General features: G+C 45.4%; 1 pseudogene across 1 annotated transcript in view; it reads right to left on the bottom strand.

Moving 5' to 3' along the window:
- Positions 1 to 12,928, bottom strand: part of LOC308252695 (mitotic spindle assembly checkpoint protein MAD2A-like) — a 36,454-nt pseudogene extending 23,526 nt beyond the window's left edge. Inside the window, exon 1 of the transcript in view lies at positions 12,856 to 12,928. The product of the transcript in view is annotated as a mitotic spindle assembly checkpoint protein MAD2A-like (transcript). The remainder of the gene's footprint in view (positions 1 to 12,855) is intronic.
- Between the last annotated feature and the right edge of the window lie 839 nt (positions 12,929 to 13,767).

Below are 13,767 nucleotides of genomic sequence, written 5' to 3'. Positions count from 1 at the left end.
ACTCCCAGGATTGCTGGCAACCCCCAGAAGCCAGGGGGAGGCAAGCCAGGACCCTTCCCAAGAGCCGTTAGAGTGAGCATGGCCCTGTGGACACCTTGATTTCAGGCTTCGGTCCTCCAGAACCATCTATAATAATAAAAGCATACTATGCTAATTAGAAAAAACGTCCTTCCGGACGATCTTCCAGATGAAGCTAGGGCTGCGAGGGAAGCCCAGGCCCCAGGTGCCTGCCCGTGGCCAGAGGAAAGCCCGGGTTCTGGATGCCAGAGGGAAGCTGGTGCCGGCAGCCAGCCGGGGGAAGGAAGGCTTACTCTTGCATGAATTTCGTGCATCAGGCCTCTAGTGAGAGAATACATTTCTATTGTTTTCAGCACTCAGTTTGTGGTACTTTGTCACAGCAGCCTGAGGACACTGATAAGCAGGGTTTGCTTGGAAGCCAGGAGGATGAGTTCTAACCCTGGAGCTGCCTCTGATTAGACAAGTGATGTTGGCTTCTTCCCTTCCCTTTGATGAGCCTCTTCCTTCATCTGTAAAATGGGGGCGGGGTGCTGGTTTCTAAAGACCCTTCCCTCTCAGGGATGCTTAGATACACATGTAACAAACTTCAAAATCCATTGTCTTCTGAATGTGCAGGGGCTGCCACTTCGTTATGAAGCTAATCTCTTGGGACCCTGAAGGTAAGTCCCAACCTCTATTCACAGTTTCTACCAACTAACTTTGTCTTCTGGTTTTAAAACATTATTTTCAAATTATTATGGCAAAAATAATATAGGAGTTGTAGCTTAAACAAACCAAAAAATATCAGAGTATTTTCAAAGTACAGTCCTCCTGCGGTCACCATCCCACTCTAATGTGATAAACACCATTCTCACTTTGGTGTAGAATCTTCCATATATTTCTATAAACATGTTTGATGATTTGTGTGTGCACAGTACATGTCCTACAGCAATGGATGTGCCCACAGTGTGTTTTTCAGCAGTGAGCTCATGCTGCACACACTTTTACTACCTGCCTTATTTCGGTTAACATACCTGGGAGGTCAGATGAGGACTGATGCCAGGGCCGCTGTGTTACAGAACTCCAGAGGGCATCTTTGTGAAGAACACGGTGTGAACTGGTTGGAGAGAAAGCATCCCAAGAAGCCCGGGCCATGAAGATTCAGCACTGTGGACAGGGACATGGCTCTCCCTCCTGCCCTCCCCCCAACTCCCATTCCTGGCAGGAAGTTTTTATGTGTATGGCAGATACAAAGATGACTGGCATACAGATTGTCCTCAGGGAGCTCACAGTAGTGGAAGAGAGAACTATGGGGTTGAGTAATAACCTAATAATGAATGACATGTGGATTACATTCACATGAACAATAAACACGTGTCTCCTGGCCTGACACGGCTGTAAGTCCTTGAGGGTTATGGCCACATCTGGTATGGGCTTTGCGTCTGTGGAAGCATCTAGAACAGCATTAGTTCAGGGGTGTCTGTGGCCTTGCCGGTTTACTCCCAGAAATGACCTTTGCTGTCTTCCTCTCGCCCCCTGCTGTCTGCTGTGCATACTACAGCCAGCATCATCTTGAAGAAAGGCACATCTGACCCCCTCAGACAGACACCCTTTCGGTGTCCGCTGCTGGAGTTCTTGGGATGCAGCCAAACCCCTCCCCACCGCCTGCCTTCCAGGCCCCCTGACCCTTGCAGCACCCCCTTTTGCACTGACAGCATGCACTTTACAGTGTGGTGATGCCAACCTGCTCTGGGCACTCCCTCCCCACCGCAGCCAGCTGGGCCAAGCCAACCGATCCCCTGAGAGGGAGGCGGTCTCCCCAGGAAAGAGATCTGCTTTCTGCGGCTCCTGGCAGCCTCCCAGCTAATCCCACCGAGGACCCTTAGTCATCATCACCGGCCCATCAGTGTGGCAGCACATTACCCTGCGGATCCTTCCCACAGCCGCTAACCATCCTCGCGGCTCTGAAACCAACCACCGCAGAACTGGGAGGCCTCGGGCTCTGGACACCTCAGTCTTCCGTCCCTCCTTCCCTCTTCTTCTCCCAACCCGTTTCTACAGATAAACCGAATCCTTGGAGACCTCAGGCTCTCGGCCTGCGGAGTGGCTGTGAAGAGCTGAGCCCAAGTCGCAAGGTGGACAGAACCACAGTCACTGTCAGCTCTCCCCCACCTAAGCGTGAAAACCAGTCGTGGGGTAGAATCGCAACCGCATGCACTCTGTCCGTTTGGGCTCCCATAACACAAATACCACAGACTGGGAGGCTTCAGCAACAAACAGTGATTTCTCACAGTCTGGAGGCTGAGAAGTCCAAGATCAAGGTGCGTTCTGATCAGAACCGGCTTCCTGCGGTGGCCCTGTGGCTCAGTTGGAGTGTCCTCTGGTACACCAAAGGGTTATGGGTTTGATTCCCTGTCAGGGCACATATGCATGTTTCAGGTTCGATCCCCCTTGGGGAGTGTGAGGAGGCAGCAGATCCATGTTTCTCTCTCACATCAAAGTTTTTTTCTCTCTCTCTGCTTTCCTTTTTCTAATAAAAATTAAAAAAAAAAAAACAAAACAGCTTCTTCCCCAAAACAAAAAATATACAGCTTCCTGATTTGCAGATGGTCATCTTCTAGACGTGACGTCAGGTGGTAGGTGGCGAAGGGAGCTCCACTCTCATGACCTAAGCAGCACTCAAAGGCCCACCTCCTACTACCATCACACTGGCGGGTAGGATTTCAACATGTGAATTGTGTGTGGGGCGGGCGGGGGGAGGGGGTGGGGGACACACAAACGTTCAGTTCTAACAGGCACCTTGGAGAGACTTGTGTCTCTTTGTGGAAGACAAAGGCCTGGTTTCCTGAAGGAATTGGGGATTTTTTCAACTTTGTTGTCAAAGAGCTACAGTTAGATGCTCCACATCACTAGGGAACAGCAAATCAAAACCACACTGAGCCTGACTAGCGTGGCTCAGTGATTGACTGTTGACCTATGAACCAGGAGGTCACGGTTCGATTCCTGGTCAGGGCACATGCCTGGGTTGCAGTCTCGATCCCCAGTGGGTGGTGCATGGAGGTGGCCGATCAATGATTCTCTCTCATCATTGATGTTTCTATTCCTCTCTGAAATAAGTCAAAATATATATTTTTTAAAACCCACAAAATACAACTAGAAAAAAAATAGCCCTGGCTGTGTGGCTTAGTTGTTTGGGCATGGTCCCATGCACCAAAAGGTTGTTGGTTTGATTCCCAGTCAAGCCACATGCCAGGGTTGCCGGCTCAATCCCGGGTGGGAGGTGTGCAGGAGGCAGCGACCTCACATTGATGTTTCTCTTTCTCTCTCTCCCTTTCCCTTCCTCTCTCTCTAAAAATCAATAAAATATTTTAATAAATAAATAAATAAAAATAATATGTACCAGAGAGTTCCCATATACATTTTACCCAGCTTCCCATAATGATAACATCTTACATAAATAGATAGAGCCCATTATCAAAACCAGGAAATGAACATTGGTATAGTGCTATTCACTAAACTACAAACCTCATTCTCTTTTACCACTTTTTATATGCATTCTGTGTATGTGTGTATAATTCTATGAAATTTTATCACAGGGGTATAGATTCATGTAACTGCCACCACAGTCAGGATATATAACTGTCCCATCACTACAATGTGTGTTTGATTTTACCAGTTGTGAACTTTACTGATGTAAAGATAACTGCATTACCCAGGAGGTATTCACAGTGGATCATTATCTAGATTACACAGACAAGGAAAGAGAAAAATGACAGGGCACATCCCCTTTTATTTCCGTTTAACTGCAACATTGGTCAGATGTATTTTTAATTGATTTTTTTTATTGATTAAGGTATTACATATGTGTCCATATCCCCCATTGCCCCCACCCCCACCCCACTCCCGTACATGCCTTCACCCCCCTGGTGTCTGTGTCCATTGGTTAGGCTTATATGCATGCATACAAGTCTGTTGGTTGATCTCTCCCCCTTACTCCCACCCTCCCCTCCCTTCCCTCTGAGGTTTGAGCATCTGATCGATGCTTCTCAGTCTCTGAATCTGTTTTTGTTCATCAGTTTATGTTGTTCATTATATTCTACAAACGAGTGAGATCATGTGATATTTATCTTTCTCTGACTGACTTATTTCACTTAGCATAATGCTTTCCAGCTCCATCCATGCTGTTGCAAATAGTAAGAATTCCTTCCTTTTTATAGCAGCGTAGTATTCCATTGTGTAGATGTACCACAGTTTTCTAATCCACTCATCTGCTGATGGGCACTTAGGCTGTTTCCATATCTTAGCTATGGTGAATTGTGCTGCTATGAACATAGGGGTGTTCTGATTGGTGTTTCTAGTTTCTTGGGATATATTCCTAGAAGTGGGATCACTGGGTCAAATGGGAGTTACATTTTCAGTTTTTTGAGGAGGTCAGATGTATTTTTAAAGGTTTAGGAGTATTATTTTCACATTTTTTGGTATCTAAAGTTTCATTCACTGCTCAGTAATAATAACCTTGTTCCAATAAAGTTCCTTGTCTTTATCAAAAGACTTCAAGCAAATTATGGGACATAGCATGACACATCCCTTGCTGTATCTTTTTAAAAAGGAATGACAAGCCTAGCCGGTTCGGCTCAGTGGATAGAGCATTGGCCTGTGGACCGAGGGGTCCAGGTTTGATTCCAGTCAAGGGCACAAGTTTGGATTGCAGGCTTGGTCCCCAGTGGGGGGTGTGCAGGAGGCGGCCTATCAATGATTCTCTCTTATCATTGATGTTTTTATCTCTCTCTCCTTCTCCCTTCTCTCTGAAATCAATAAAAATATATTTTAAAGCCCTAACCGGTTTGGCTCAGTGGATAGAGCGTCGGCCTGCAGACTGAAGGGTCCCAGGTTCGATTCTGGTCAAGGGCATGTACCTTGGTTGCGGGCACATCCCCAGTAATGGGTATGCAGGAGGCAGCTGATCGATATTTCTCTCATCGATGTTTCTAACTCTCTATCCCTCTCCCCTCCTCTTTGTAAAAAATCAATAAAATATATATTTTAAAAAATATATATATATATTTAAAAATAAAGAAATGATAAGAATAATTTGTGGAGAAACCAAGATGGCGGCATAGGTAAACACCTAAACTGCTGCCTCGCACAACAATTTCAAAACTACAACTAAAAGACAGAACAGACACCATCCAGAACCACAGGAAAGCTGGCTGAGTGAAAATTCTACAACTAGAAGGAAAGAGAAAAGCTCACAGAGAATTGGAGGTACGGCAAAGGGTCTTTGTGCGCGCAGAGAGGAAGGGCGGCTGAGAGCCTGGCTGACTTTCTCTGGCAGAAGGGGGAAGGAAGCCCCCGACCGCACTGAACCCCAGTTCTGACTGCACTGAACCCCAGTTCCGGGCGAGCCCCTGGGGACCCACGCTCTTACAGGGGGAGTCTGGACTCTCGGGCGGAGACTCGGGAGCTGGGGAAGGCAGAAGTCTGAAGGCGCGGCGTGCCAGTGCGCACAAAGGCTGCGGAGGTTGCCACAGGCTTTCCCTAGTGGAAGGGAGTCGGAGGCTCCTGACCGCATTGAGCCCCAGTTCTGACTGCACTGGACCCCAGTTCCAGGCGAGCCCCTGGGGACCCACGCTCTTGTGGGGGGAGTCTGGACTCTCGGGCAGAGACTCGGGAGCCGGGGAAGGCAGAGGTCTGTGCGTGCGTGCAAGGGCAAGGCTGCCGGGAAGCCAAGACTGTCTGCTCCACCCTGAGACTCCACCCCATCCAAGCCGAGCACAGAGGCTATTGCAATTTGGCAAGTCTAATCCTATAAGGCTGTCTCCAGCACCGAACTTCTCCCAGCATAGATGCAGCTGATTCTTACAGCCAACTGGCCTGGAGGTCAATTCCTCCCAGTGATACCAACAATCAAGACTTAACTACAACAAGGCTGTACACACAGTCCACAAAGGGGTGCACCAAGAGTGTCCACCTCAGGTTAACTGGGGAGGCCGACCCACTGGGCCATATAGGAAACCTAGGACACAAATTTACCCTACCAACTCAGGGAAGCAATGAAAATGCGGCGTCAAAGAAACAGATCACAAATGAAAGAAATGGAGGAAAACAAACGACTGGATATAGAATTCAAAACCACGGTTATAAGGCTTTTCAAGAATATCCTAGAAAAGGCCGATAAATATAACGAGACCCTCGAAGATATGAAAAAGGACCAACTAGAAATTAAACATACACTGACTGAAATAAAAAATATTATACAGAGACCCAAAAACAGACTAGAGGAACACAAGAATCAAGTCAAAGAATTGAAATACAAAGAAGCAAAAAACACTCAACCGAAAAAGCAAAAAGCCAAAAAAAAAAAAAATCCAAAAAGTTGAAGATAGTGTAAGAAGACTCTGGGACAACTTCAAGCGTACCAACATCAGAATTATGGGGTGCCAGAAGAAGAGAGAGAGCAAGATACTGAAAACCTATTTGAAGAAATAATGACCGAAAACTTCCCCCACCTGGTGAAAGAAATAGACTTACAAGTCCAGGAAGCGCACAGAACCCCAAACAAAAGGAATCCAAAGAGGACCACACCAAGACACATCATAATTAAAATGCCAAGAGCAAAAGACAAAGAGAGAATATTAAAAGCAGCAAGAGAAAAACAGTTAGTTACCTACAAGGGAGCACCCATACGACTGTCAGCTGATTTCTCAACAGAAACTATGCAGGCCAGACGGGAGTGGCAAGAAATTTTCAATGTGATGAACAGCAAGAACCTACAACCAAGATTACTCTACCCAGCAAAGTTATCATTCAGAATTGAAGGGCAGATAAAGAGCTTCACAGATAAGAAAAAGCTAAAGGAGTTCATCACCACCAAACCAGTATTATATGAAATGCTGAAAGGTATTCTTAAAAAAGAGGAAGAAGAAAAAAGTAAAGATAAAAATTATGAACAACAAATACATATCTATCAACAAGTGAACCTAAAAATCAAGTGAATTAAAAACCTGAGGAACAGAATAATCTGGTGAATATAATAGAATCAGGGGCATAGAAAGGGAGTGGACTGATAATTCTCAGGGGGAAAGAGGTATGGGGGGGTTCAGGAAGAGAATGGACAAAAATCATACACCTATGGATGAGGACAGTGGGGGGGAGGTAAGGGCAGAAGGTGGGGTGGGAACCAGGTGGAGGGGAGCTACGGGGGGGAAAAGGAGAAACAATTGTAATAATCTGAATAAAGATTTATTAAAATTTAAAAAAAAAGAATAATTTGTGAGGCCCATCAGGGGTGGGCAAACTTTTTGACTCGAGGGCCACAATGGGTTCTTAAACTGGAACGGAAGGCCGGAACAAAAGCATGGATGGAGTGTTTGTGTGAACTAATATAAATTCAAAGTAAAGGAGCGGAGGGGAGAGCAAGAGAACCCTCCGCTCTTTCGGCTCCGTGGGCCAGATAGAACAGCCGAACGGGCCGGATCCGGCCCGCGGGCCGTAGTTTGCCCACGGCTGCCCTAGATGGTTGACTCAATGGTTAGAGTGTCAGCCTGTGGACTAAAGGTCTCAAGTTCGATTATGGTCCAAGGGCATGTACCTCAGATGCAGGCTCAGTCCCCGGCCCCAGTGGGTGCATGCCTGACACAACAGATTGATGTGCCTTTCTCACATCGATGTTTCTCTCTTTGTGTCTCTCCCCTTCCCTTTAATTCTCTCTCTAAAAAAAAAAAAAAAAAAAAAAAAAAAAAAAAAAAAAAAAATCAATGGAAAAAATATCCTTGGGTGAGGATTAACAACAACAAAAAGAATAATTTGTGAAATAATTTTGATGATGATTTGATGATTTATCACTTAGATCAATGAATCTCAATCTTTTAAAAATTTATTGATTTGAGTGAGAGAGAGGAAGGGAGGGAAAAAGAGAAAAAAACATCAATTTGTTGTTCCACTTATTGGTTCATTCATTGGTTGCTTCTTTTATGTGCCCCTGAGTGGGGGTCAAACCTGCAACCTTGGCGTATGGGGACGACACTCCAACCAAATGAGCTACTCGGCCAGGGTGTGAATCTCAATCTTGACTGTACATTAGAAACACAATACTGAAAATGTTATTTTTTAGAATCCCTATGTCTAGGTCCTAATTCAGACCAATGAAATAAAATCTTTTGGGGTAGGACCCAGGCATCAGTGTTTTTTAAGCTTTTAATTTTCAGATTATTTTATATTTATAGAGAACTTGTAAAAATAGACCAGAGTTAAAAAACAAAAAACCCACAAAAAAAGAAAAGAAAAATAGACCAGAGTTCCTGTCTACCCCTCACCTGCTTCCTTTAAGGTTAACACCTTGCGTGATCACAGGGCAATGACTCAAACCAGAAATTAACATCGGCACAAAACTATTATCTAAACTATAAGGTTTGTTTGGATTCTACCAGTTTTTCTATCGATGTCTTTTTTCCTATCCCAGGATCCAATCCGGGGTCTCACATTGCATTCAGTCATCTTATCTCCTTTGTTTCTTCTTAGAGATGATGGTTTCTCCGTCTCTCCTTGTCACTTTCCTTGTCACTTTGGAGCATACTGGTCAGGTGTTTTGTAGAGTATTTCTCAATCTCATGATTAGATTGAGGTTGTACATTTGGGGCATGAACATCACAGAAGTAATACTCTGTACTTCTCAATGTATTTTGTTGGGGGTGTATGATGTTAATATATCTTTTATTGATGATGTAAACCCTAATCACTTATTTAAGTTAGTGTATGTTAAGTGTCTCTACTGTGAAGTTACCATTTTTACTTTGCAATTAATAGATATCTTGGAGGAGAAACTTTAACACTATCCTGTTCTTACCATTCCTTGTGTGTGTGTGTGTGTGTGTGTGTGTGTGTGTGTTCCCAATTTGCAAATCTTAAGACTTGAATAAAACTTTGTCATTTAATTCTAAAAAAAAAAAAAGACTATCTTAAATTCCTCCACCTTTTGCCTACCAATTTTAGAATCCATCAGTGGATCTTGCCTACAGGAATTATTTCTCTTTTCCTCCGTATAGATGTAGCTGTAAACAAAAACCACCTCCATCTTTGTGTCCTTTGATCAACCTCACTCTCCTTAGTAAGCATACCAAAGTCTACTAGTCAATGATTTTCTGATCCTTAAAATGTAACCAATACTTTTATTAGCAGTGGCAAGGTGGCAACTGAGATGAGTACCAAATTGATGACAGTATCCACCACCAGGTGGGGTGGCCCCTGGTATTACTGCATTCTTTTTTTTGTCTTGTCAATCATTAGTACCCAAATTATACTATTTTTTAAAAATACTCACCCGAGGATATTTTTTTAATTGACTTTAGAGAGAGAGGAAAGAAGAGGGAGAGAGAGGGAGAAATATGGATGTGAGAGAAAAACATTGATTGGTTGCTTCCCATATGCATCCTGACTGGGAATCAAACCTGCAACCCTTCTGTGAACAGGACAATGCTCCAACCTACTGAACCACACCAGCCAGGGCCCGAGTTACACTATTGTTTTTTAAATATTTTTTTTATTGATTTCAGAGAGGAAGGAAGAGGGAGAGAGAGATAGAAACATCTCCTGCATACCTCCTACTGGGGATTGAGCCTGCAACCCAGGCATATGCCCTTGACCGGAATCAAACCTGGGACCCTTCAGTTCGCAGGCCAATGCTCTATACCAGCCGTGGGCAAACTACGGCCCGCGGTCCAGATCCGGCCCGTTCGGCTGTTCTATCCGGCCCGCGGAGCCGAAAGAGCGGAGGGTTCTCTTGCTCTCCCCTCCGCTCCTTTACTTTGAATTTATATTAGTTCACACAAACACTCCATCCATGCTTTTGTTCCGGCCCTCCGGTCCAGTTTAAGAACCCATTGTGGCCCTCGAGTCAAAAAGTTTGCCCATCCCTGCTCTATACACTGAGCCAAAGCAGGTAGGGCATGAGTTACACTATTTTAAAAAAGGTACAGTAGTAGGTACTTTTTAGCAGAGAATAATTTGTGCAAAACTGCTGGGCCTTCTGTCTGCTCCAGCCCAATCTACCGGTAAGTAAATTATTCTATAATAAATTCTGTTATATCCTATGAAGTTGCCTGCTTCATCTTTTAGACTGACGATACCTTCTTGTACTGTGGCCATTACACCTTTGCCCCATTGTTGGACACCCTCATTCCTTCTCCATTTATTAACTGGAACTCTTCTGTATGAAAGAGCATTATTTATTTACTAGAGGCCTGGTGCACGAAATTCATGCATCGGGGTAGGGGGTGTCCCTCAACCCAGCCTGCACCCTCTCCAATCTGAGATCCCTCTCACAATCCGGGACTGCTGGCTCCTAACCACTCACCTGCCTGCCTGCCTGATTGCCCCCTAACGGCTCCCCTGCCAGCCTGATTGACGCCTAACTGCTCCTTTGCTGGCCTGATCACCCACAACTGCCCTCCCCTGCAGCGACCCATCTCCTCCGCCGGGACCTGCCTCCTTGTGCGAAGCGGTGGAGACACCGGGACTGGCCTCCTCCACGCTGCGCAGAGCTGTGGGACCCCCAGGCCTCATTGAACGGAGCGGCCCCTGGGCCCCGCCTCTGCTGTGCACATGGCCATCTTGTGGTGGCCATCTTGTAACAGTCATCTTGTGACGATGTTGTGCGAGGGCATTGCGCGAGGGCGTGACGCCACCTAGGCTGTTCTTATATAGGATATGTGTGAAATCCTGGATACAGTAGGTCCTCCGGTTATGTTGTAGATCCGTTCCTATGGCACAACGTAACGCGATTTTCGCCGTAAGTCAGAACCCACCTACATAAGCACCTACGTCACTCACATGGAGCACATACACAGCAGTAATGAAGTGAAACAGTAAAAAAATTTTAAAAGAAAGATAACAATTCCTGACCTTTACTTGTGGTAAATAAATAATAAAAAAATAAAGCACATATGTACATACATCAAAATGACGGAACTTTTTTTTTATAAATAAATGGGAGATGGGGACGTAACCACAAAACGACGTACGTCGAGTCCGACGTAACCCAAGGACTGCCTATATTTATTTTAGCCTATGGATTACAAACCAAGACTGTCATTATTGCCCAAATTGTTGCAGTATGGGCCATTGTGAGCCCTTTCATATTGGCACCCTTGCCCTCTCAACCAGTCTCCATCCTTTTCTGAGCACTTTCTTACTCTTTTGCTCCAGGCTCATCTTGTGTTTTCTCCGCCCCAGCCCTTGGGATGCCATGACAGGTTGAAAGTAGAGGAGTGGCATGATTGGGTATGTGTAGAAGAAAGACCACTCTGGCTGCAGTGTTATGGTTGGGCGGGTGGGAGAGAGAGGGAAAGTGTGGCATTTGTCAGGAGGTTGCAGCACTCTGTTCAATTATATATAATAACAGCCCCCACGAGAGTAGCAACCAGGAAATGGAGGAGACATGAGTATGAGAGATTGTAGGTGCACAATGATCACATTTGACAGTGGGTGAAAGAATGTGGAAGAAGGGTAGGTAAGGTGCTTTAACCATCAAGTTTGGGTGACTAGAAGGCAAGTGCTGTCATTTGAATTCAATGACCACATGGAGCACCCACTGTATGCAAGATTGTAGGTGCCAGGTGCTGGGGTCACAGAGGTCTCTTTTCCAAGGACTTCTCAGTGTGGTAGTTGCTAGGACATAAAGAAGCACAGGGACCAATAGGAGCCCAGATGAGGGGTGCAGTAGCCAGCCTCCAAGGGGGTCATAGTTTCTCATGCATCCTTCTAGAAATTTGCTCTGCCTCTACAAGCATAAACAAATTAGTGGTCTTTTAAAAATCATAGGAGTTAGATCACTCAAGGCGAATGGTTCTGCAACATGGCATTCTAACCTGATCTGTCTTAGGGATGGTCCTATTTGGGGATATTTTTCTGCCTCCTTCTTTATAAAGGCAGCATGGCAAACCAGCCATGGCATGAGTGTCTTTTGATTTACTTATCAATTCCCCCACTCATGGATTTTTACAATATCTCCGATTTTTTGATATGACATTGCCTCAGGCACGTTCAAACCACTGTTGGGCCAGGGCCAACATGAGAAACGAACTAACTGAATCACAGGACAGTCTTGTTTTTGATCGTTGACGGATATTGCCAGTCTGCTCTGCAAAAAGACTGTGCCCTATGACACCCTTCTTCCAACACAAAATGAAGATGTCCCTTTACCTGTAACCCTCCCGCCCTGACACGTGGTTATCAAACTTTTTCATCCTTACCAATCAAATAGATGGAGTATGTTATCGGAGTATGTTATCATGTCATAAGTTCTCTCTTTAAGTGATGTAGCATGTAACTTTTACAATGAAAATGCATGCTCTTATAAAGAAACAGTATTTAGATAAGTAACACTTAGAAGCTGGATACAGGGGACAGCTTCTTTTCTCCAGACCCAAGATGTACATAGGTTCATCCAGGATCAGAGCCTCCAGTGCAAAAGCAACCTTCCAAGAGCAGATTCTCAACCCTGGAGGCACCGTCAAAAGTCCTGCTCCACAAGCTTCTTGAGAGATTCCCCAAGGCTCCCCTCCACCACCAGAGGGCGCCTGATTAGTGTCTTGATCCCCAAAGCTCAGGAGACCAATGAAACTTTCCAAGAAGCGGGGAAAGTCATTTCAGGTTCTGGGGTCCAGAGGTGGTTTTGTCCTTGACCCACATTCCTGCTCCCCACCCCTAGTAAAGCCATCCCTAATACCGGAGAATTCCTGCCTCCAGAGGAGCTAATGTACTGGAATAGAGGCCATAGGAGAGAGAAATTATTCCCACTGGGGCAAAGCCACAGAGAGAAGTTGTTGGAATAAAGCCCAGTTCTAACAAAGATGCTGTTACCTAATCGGTTCACATAGACACTGTAACATAGTATAATCATAAGAGTGCCGTAGCAGCCCGGCTGGTGCGGCATAGTGGTTGAGCGTTGACCCATGAACCGGGAAGTCACGGTTCGATTCCCGATCAGGGCATATGACCAGGTTGGGGGCTCGAACCCCAGTAGGGAGCATGCAGGAGACGGCTAATCAATGATTCGCTCTCATCATTGATGTCTCTGACTCTCTCTCCCTCTCCCTTTCTCTCTCTGAAATCAATAAAAACATTAACAACAGAAAAAGTGTGCCGTAGTGGCCAGCCTCTGCAATGGCTCCCAGTGATTCTCACCTCCTGATATTCACCCCTTTGTAGAGTCCTCCCGCACAATGAAAAGAGCTGGCTTGTGGGACTAGCAGAATACGAAGGAAATTACAGTGTGAGATTTCATAAAGACATTGCAGCTTCTGCCTTGCTGTCTTTTGAGTCACGTTCTCTGAGGGGAAGCCAGCTGCTGTGTTGTGAGGACACGCAAGCCGCCCGATGGAGAGGTCCGTGTGGGAAGGCACTGCCACCTCCGGCCAACAGCCACCACTAAGTCCCAGGCATGTGAGCCAGCCACCTCAGCAAAGGATCCACCAGCCCAAGTTTCTAGATGACTGCCACCACAGCCAACATCTTGACTACAACTTCATGAGAGTCCCTGAGCCAGAACCATCCAGCTAAGCCACCTTTAGATGCCTGACCTACAGAAACTATGAGATAATAATGACTGTTGTACGCCCTGGCCAGGTAGCTCAGTTGGTTAGAGCGTTGTACCCATATGTCAAGGTTGTGAGTTCAATCTCTGTCAGGGCACATACAAGAATCAACCAATGAATGCATAAATAAGTGGAACAACAAATCAATGTTTTTCTCAAAATAAAAATAAAATAAAAA

Source organism: Plecotus auritus, assembly GCF_963455305.1.
Source record: "Plecotus auritus genome assembly, chromosome: 7".
In the NCBI taxonomy this organism is placed as follows: Eukaryota; Metazoa; Chordata; class Mammalia; order Chiroptera; family Vespertilionidae; genus Plecotus; species Plecotus auritus.
This window is presented reverse-complemented; position numbering and strand designations above follow the sequence as displayed.